Raw genomic sequence first — 7,034 nt, 5'->3', positions numbered from 1 at the left:
GAGTCACGGCTAGACAGGACAGTGAAGAAGGTTTTTGGCCCACTGACCTTCATCAGTCAGGGCATTGAGTATAGAAGTTGGGAAATTATGTTGCAGTTGTACAAGACCACACTTGGGGTACTGTGTTCAGTTTTGGTCGCCTTGTTATAGGAAGGATGTTATTAAACTGGAAAGAGTGCTGAAGAAATTTACAAGGATGTTGCCGGAATTCAAGCGCCTGAGCTATAGGGAGAGGTTGGACAAGCTAGGACGTTTTCTTTACAGCATAGGAGATTGAAGGGGGATCTTATAGAAATGTAAAAGATCGTGAGAGGCACGGATAGGATGAATGCACTTTATTGAGTGAATGCACTCAGTCTTTTTCCCAGTGTTGGGGAAATCGAAGGCTAGAGGGCATCAGTGTAAGGTTAGAGGGGAAAGGATAAAAGGGAGTGTGAGGGGCAACTTTTTCACACAGAGGGTGGTGCACATCTGGAATGAGCTGCCAGCAGAAGTGGTTGCAGTGGGTACATTAACAACATTTGTAAGGCATTTTGACAAATACTTGCTTAGGAAAGGTTTAGAAGGATATGGGCCAAGTGCAGGGAAATGGGGTTAGTGTGGATGGACATTTTGGTCGGCATGGACTGGTTTGGGCTGATGGGCCTGCCTCAGTGCTGTAGGACGCTATGGCTCTCACTATGACCCTATACCTGGGAATCTGAGATGGACACAGTGGATGGCACCACCATGATGCCTCGGCTGCCTGACGAAGAGAATGAATTTCTTCTGAGACACTCTGGGCAGAAGAGGCCAGCTATTTTGCGTTACACAATGCCCTATCAGAGGCAAAGTTGGTGGAACCCGACCAGGCACTAAAACACACCTACAGGAGCTACAAAAGAAAGAACTGGCCTTTGGCCTTGGGCTCAGAGGGGGGAAGGATGTAGTGACCGTAACACAATCAGCCAGGTCAACCTCATAGAATATGGGTTCCTGATTGAGGCTGTTAACCTGGTCTAATCAGGGACCCTCGCTGACAGATATAAACAGAAGTGTCAGAGGTTCTGCTCACTCTGAGCTGGCACTGAGGGAGCTGGATCAGTGTCGAAGGACTCTCCATGTTAAAATAAAGACTGACTTGATCATGGGATACCAGCCTCTGTGGTGTTACTTCAGGGACAATTGGGGTGTTCAACTCTAATAAAGAGGATTGGTGCAATTCTGAGTGTTGGTTGAGAAGGAATAAAATACGAGATGAGGATAAAATTAATTTTTCGAAACCATTACGTCTTCGAGCTGGTGTCTACCCGTTGTTGCCCGTGAGATCCCAGTTCTCTGGATGAGACTGCTAAAGATTGTATTGTCAAGTTAAAGAAATTCTCTCATCAGGGTGAAAATGGCAGGTGTATAGAAATTAACCTTCAGGACCAATTTGCAAGAGGCCTAAATGAAATCTTTGAAGCAGCTTTTTAGCTGACATGGAAGGAGAGCAGTGATAAGGCCGCAGCCATGGAAATGGCATGATGTGGAGGTTGGAATGGGGTGGACAAGGTCAGAAGGCACACAACACCAGGTTATAGTCGAACAGGTTTATTTGAAATCACAAGCTTTCGGAGCGCTGCTCCTTCACCTGGTAAAGTCATGGAAATGGCAGAAAGAGATAATTGCAGGATTGTAAGGGAGCTCTTTCCCTGCGCTAATGGAGTGCTGAGATTTCAGTAAGACTCATGCCACTGCAGCCACATTCAGTTCTTACAGGAAGCATTATAATTGCACTCACAAGAGGAGATTTCCTCGGAGGTTGGCAGGATTGGGAAGTTGCATCTATGAGCAAAGATTATATCGGCTGGGGTTGTTCTCCTCGCAACAGAGGAGACTTAGGACAGCATTCGTCGACAGCATAAGGTTATGAATGATCTGGATTGAATGGATGAGAAGGACCGATCTCCCTTAACAAAGTGATCAATGTCCAGGGGGTCAATCATTTAAACTGATTGGTCAAATGATTTGAGAGGGGTTAAGAAAGAATTCCTTCACAAGAGGATGGCAGGGGTCTAGAAATCACTGCCCGATAGGGTGGTTGATGCAAAAACCCTCGACTTATCTTATCTGGATGTGCACCTTTAAGGCACATAACCTTCAGAGATATGGACTGAATGCTGAAAGATGAGATTAGTCTTCCTGTTCTATGGTTTCTACATTGGAAGGAGACTGCAAGAAATGATTAAATCCCATTTCCTTGAGCAAAATTTAGGTGAAACTGATTATTCCAATAATATTATGCAGTATTAAGTGAATTTAGCATTTCAGTACTGAGGTCTTAAAAAGTGATATGCAACTTATGAATTGTTAGAGCTGTTACTTTCAATTGTTAGTCTACAGTTTATGCGGATGAGTCATAGAGTCATAGAGTCGTACAGCATGGAAACAGACCCTTCGGTTCAACACGTCCATGCCAACCAAGTATCCTGAATAAATCCTGTTTAGTGTAGTTTGAAACATTTCTAAGTAAGAATAAAGAAGAATTCACTGGTACCTGGGTAGTTTTTAAGTTAAATACAGCAGATGTCCAAAGAGACCTGGGAGTTCAGGTGCATAGTTGTGTAAAATGTAATGAACAAGTGCAGAATATAATCAAGAACGTTAATGGAATGCTGGCCTTTATATCTCGAGGAGTGGAGGACAGGGATGCAGAGCTTATGCTGCAGTTATAGAAAACTCTGGTTAGACCCCAATTGGAGTACATTAAGCAGACCTGGGCTTCATACCTTAGGAAAGATATGTTGACCTTGGAGAGAGTATAACATAGATTTACAAGAATGATACCTGGACTTTGGGGTAAAGTTATGAGAATAGGTTATACAAATTAGGCCTGTTTTCTTCAGAACTTAGAAGATTAAGGGATCATTTGATCGAAATCTTCAAGATATTAACAGGAAAAGACAGGGTAGATAACGATAAACTATTTCCATCGGTTGGGAATTGTGGAACTACAGGGCATAGCCTGGGAATTAGGGTCAGACCATTCAACAGAGATGTTAGAAAGCACTTCTGCACACAAAAGGTGCGAGATGTTTGGAACTCCCTTTTACAAATGGTAGTCAGTGCAGGATTGGTTGTTGATTTTAAATCTGAGGTCGATAATGTTTTGTTAAGCAAAAGGGAAGTATGAAGAGTTAAGATTAGAGTGGTGCTGCAAAAGCACAGCAGGTCAGGCAGCACCTGAGGAACAAGATTTTCCTGCTCCTCGGATGCTGCCTGACCTGTTGTGCTTTTACAGCACTACTCTAATCTTGACTCTAATCTCCAGCATCTGCAGCACTCACTTCTACTGCAGAGGTATGAAGAGTTAGGCCACACATCAGCCATAATCTCACTGACTCCTGGATCAGGCTCAATGGCTAGAATGACCTACTCCTGTTCCTCTATATCACAACATCACCCAGCATTAAACACTGCTGCAGAGAGATTTGTAAAGATTGTAAAGAAGTCTTTTGCAGTCGTATTTTCTTGGTGTTCAGCGAGGCAGTAAATTCTGTGTTCCTCTTCATCGCAGGAGAAACAATTTTCTGTCCTCTTACAGATTAACCATACGCTCTGCTGAGGAGTTGCTCATAATGTATGCTTGCCTCTAAGCACACTGCCAAGGCATGGTTTTATTTCCTGATGCCTGATGTCACTGGCAACCAAAGAGAAAGGCAAGGCAGAGTGAACACCTGTCATGGTACGCCAGGCATGAAACTTAGAGTTCAGTACTGGTCAGAAGATCATGGGGAACAAACCATTGAGGTGATGAGGAGGATTTGGGTGATTGGAGTTATTGTAGAGACCAGGTACATTCATGTATCTAGTGAAAATGAAAGAAAAATTCCATCAGTGTCAAGCTGTTGAATTGCTTGAAGGAGGTAATCTGACAAGGGGACAGAGTGAGAAACCCCTGATAGTCTCAGCCCCTTCCACAGTCAAAAGCAGAAGTTAGAAAGGAAGTGAACGTTTGTGGAAGTTACAGAATTGACCAGCGGAGCAAAGTACGGCAGGGTCTTTGATCAAGCCAAATCAATCATTGCCACAGTGCTAACCTTGAATGGAGTTAGTTGTCAGAGTTCAGGTTTGACAGAGTCAGAGAGGCTGAGAGATCAAAGCCAAGCTGATAGCAAGAGAAGTGATAAGTCGGGTGGTTCATTGAGAGCATGAAGGAATGAAGAAGAAATAAAGTTACATGCGTTATTTCTTGTCAAATTATAATTATTTGTAAAATAAGGTTTTTCTTTAAGAAATACAATTTTGCTTGCATGGACATTTCTTTGGCAACTTCCCTTTGGTTCTAGCACAGACAAGTTAACTGAATTCCAGAGGTGAGGAGACAGTGACACTGCTTGAAATCATGGCCGCATTCGACTCAGTGTGGCATCAAGGAGCCCGAGCAAAATGGGAAGCAATACCTTGGCTGAAGTCATACCTAACAAAAAGTAAGACAGTTGTCGTCGATGGAAGTCAATCATCTCAGTCCCAGGAAATCACTGAAGCAGCTCCTATCTGCATACAATAATTCAGGCTTAAGCTGACAAATAGTGAGCAACATTGGTGTCACACAATGACTGACCATCTCCAGCCAGAGAGAACCTCTGTTCCATGAGGTGACCATCACTGAATCAACATCATTGAGCAGGAACTGAATTGTGGATACCACAGCAGTCCAGAGACTGGGGATTCTAGAGCAAACAAGCAATTTCTGTCTCCCTAAAGTCTGTCCACCATCAACAAGACACAAATCAGGATTTTTTTTTTAGATTAGATTACTTACAGTGTTAAAACAGGGCCTTATGCCAAACAAGTCCACGCCAACCCACCGAAGCGCAATCCACCCAGACCCATTCTCCTACATTTACCCCTTCACCTAACACTATGGGCAATTTAGCCTGGCCAGTTCACCTTACCTGCACATTTTTGGATTGTGGAAACCGGAGCACCCGGAGGAAACCCACGCAGACACGGGGAGAGTGTGCAAACTCCACATAGAGAGTCGCCTAAGGCAGAAATTGAACCCGGGTCTCAGGCGCTGTGAGGCAGCAGTGCTAACCACTGTGCCACCGTGCCGCCCACAAGGAGGATCTAATCAATGGAACTGTCACTTGGGAGATGATGGTTGCTGCCAGAATGGTACCATCTGAAACTTAGTATCATCACCGGATCCCAAAAGACCACAAGGCCATAAAATACAGGAGCAGAATTAGGCCACTCAGCCCATCGAGTCTGCTCCTTTATTCGATCATGGCTGATACGTTTCTCAGCCCCATTTCCAATAACCTTTGATCCCTTAGTAAAGAACCAATCAAATTTTGTCTTAAACGCACTCAATGACTAGGCCTCCACAACTCTGTGGTAATGAATTCCACACATTCAATGCCATCTGTTTGAAGAAATTCCTCCTCATCTTACTTTGAAAGAGTAGTTCCTTCATTCTGAGTCTATTCCCTTGGGTCCTGGTGTCTCGTACAAATGGATATACCTTTTTCATGTTCATTCTATCCAGGCTTCCCGTTTTCTGTAAGTTCTAAACAGATTCTTCCTCATCCTTCTAAACTCCATTGAATACAGACCCCAGAGTCCTCAACTCTTCCTCAGATGACAAATTGTTCATCACAGGGATCACTGTTAGAAACATCTTCTAGACCCCCTCCAATGCCAGCACATCCTTCCTTCGATTTGGGCCCCAAAACTGCTCACAATATTCCAAATGCATTCTGACGAGAGCCTTGTGCAGCGTCAGCATCACTTTTCTGCTCTTGTATTCGAGCTCTCTTGAAATGATTGTTAACACTTCATTTGCCTTTCTAACCGCCAACTGAACCTGCATGTTAACTGAAGAGAATCCTGAACCAGGACTCCCAAAATCCTTTGTACTTTAGATTTCTGAAGCCTTCCCCCCCCCGAGAAAATACTCTATGCCTCTATTCTTCCGACCAAAGTACGTAACCTCACAGTTTCCCCGCGTTGTGTTCCGTCTACCACTTCTTTCCCCACTCTCCTAGCCTGTCCAAGTCCTTCTGCAGCCTACCCAGTTCCTTAACATTCTTGTCCATTCACCTATCTTTGTAGCATCTACAAACTTAGCAAAAACGCCCTCAGTCTAAATTGTTAACATATAACGTGAATCGTTGTTGTCCCAACACTGACCCCTGAGGACCTTTAGTAGTCAGTGGCTGCTATCGTGAAAAAGACCCCTTTATCCCTACTGTCTGGCTTCTGCCAGCCAGTAAAGCCTCTATCCATGCCAGTACCTTGCCCTTAACACCATGGGCTCTTATCTTATTTAGCAACTGCTTGTGCGGCACCTTGTCAAAGGTCTTCTGGAAATTCAAACACATCACATCCACTGAGTTTTCTTTGTCTAACTTACTCATTACCTCCTCAAAACATTCTAACAGATTTGTCAGGTACGACTTCCCGTTGACAAAGTTATGCTGAGTTGGCCCCTACTTTGCCAAGCACTTCCCAGGTCACAGGTGAGCGCAGTTTAAGGTAATAGTTCTGCAAGAGTTAATTTTATACTTGCTTTAGCTCCACACTGTCTTTGGTTGGGGAACTGTGCCGTCAATACAAGTGATCCTGATTGAAACAGACGTTACTGTTCCTGGTAACTGATAGTTGTAATTATGCCTAATCAGTTCATGTTAGAAACGTAGAAAATAGGAGCAGGTGTAGGTCATGTGACCCTTCAATCCTGTGCCACCATTCAACACGATCATGGCTCAGATGAGCAGCATCTCAGCATTCAATTCTGTACTCTGTTCCGGCTTTCTCCCCGTACCCATTGATAAACAGATAGACTTTTAGATTTGTAAAGAGGATTGATAACAGTTAAGTGGTTGACCAACTTACCCACGTTGGTTATCCATAGCCCAACAGTGTGTGACGGTAGGACATGGTTTATGGGTTGGGGGTCTAGGATAATGGGTGTCACCATCAAGGAAAATGGTTATTTCTTAGTTCCTGCCTTCTCAATGCCACTTCTCCTGATCAAGAACTGAAGTATTTGAGTAATGGGCCTT

This window comes from Chiloscyllium plagiosum, chromosome 26 (genome assembly GCF_004010195.1).
Source record: "Chiloscyllium plagiosum isolate BGI_BamShark_2017 chromosome 26, ASM401019v2, whole genome shotgun sequence".
NCBI lineage: Eukaryota > Metazoa > Chordata > Chondrichthyes > Orectolobiformes > Hemiscylliidae > Chiloscyllium > Chiloscyllium plagiosum.
This window is presented reverse-complemented; position numbering follows the sequence as displayed.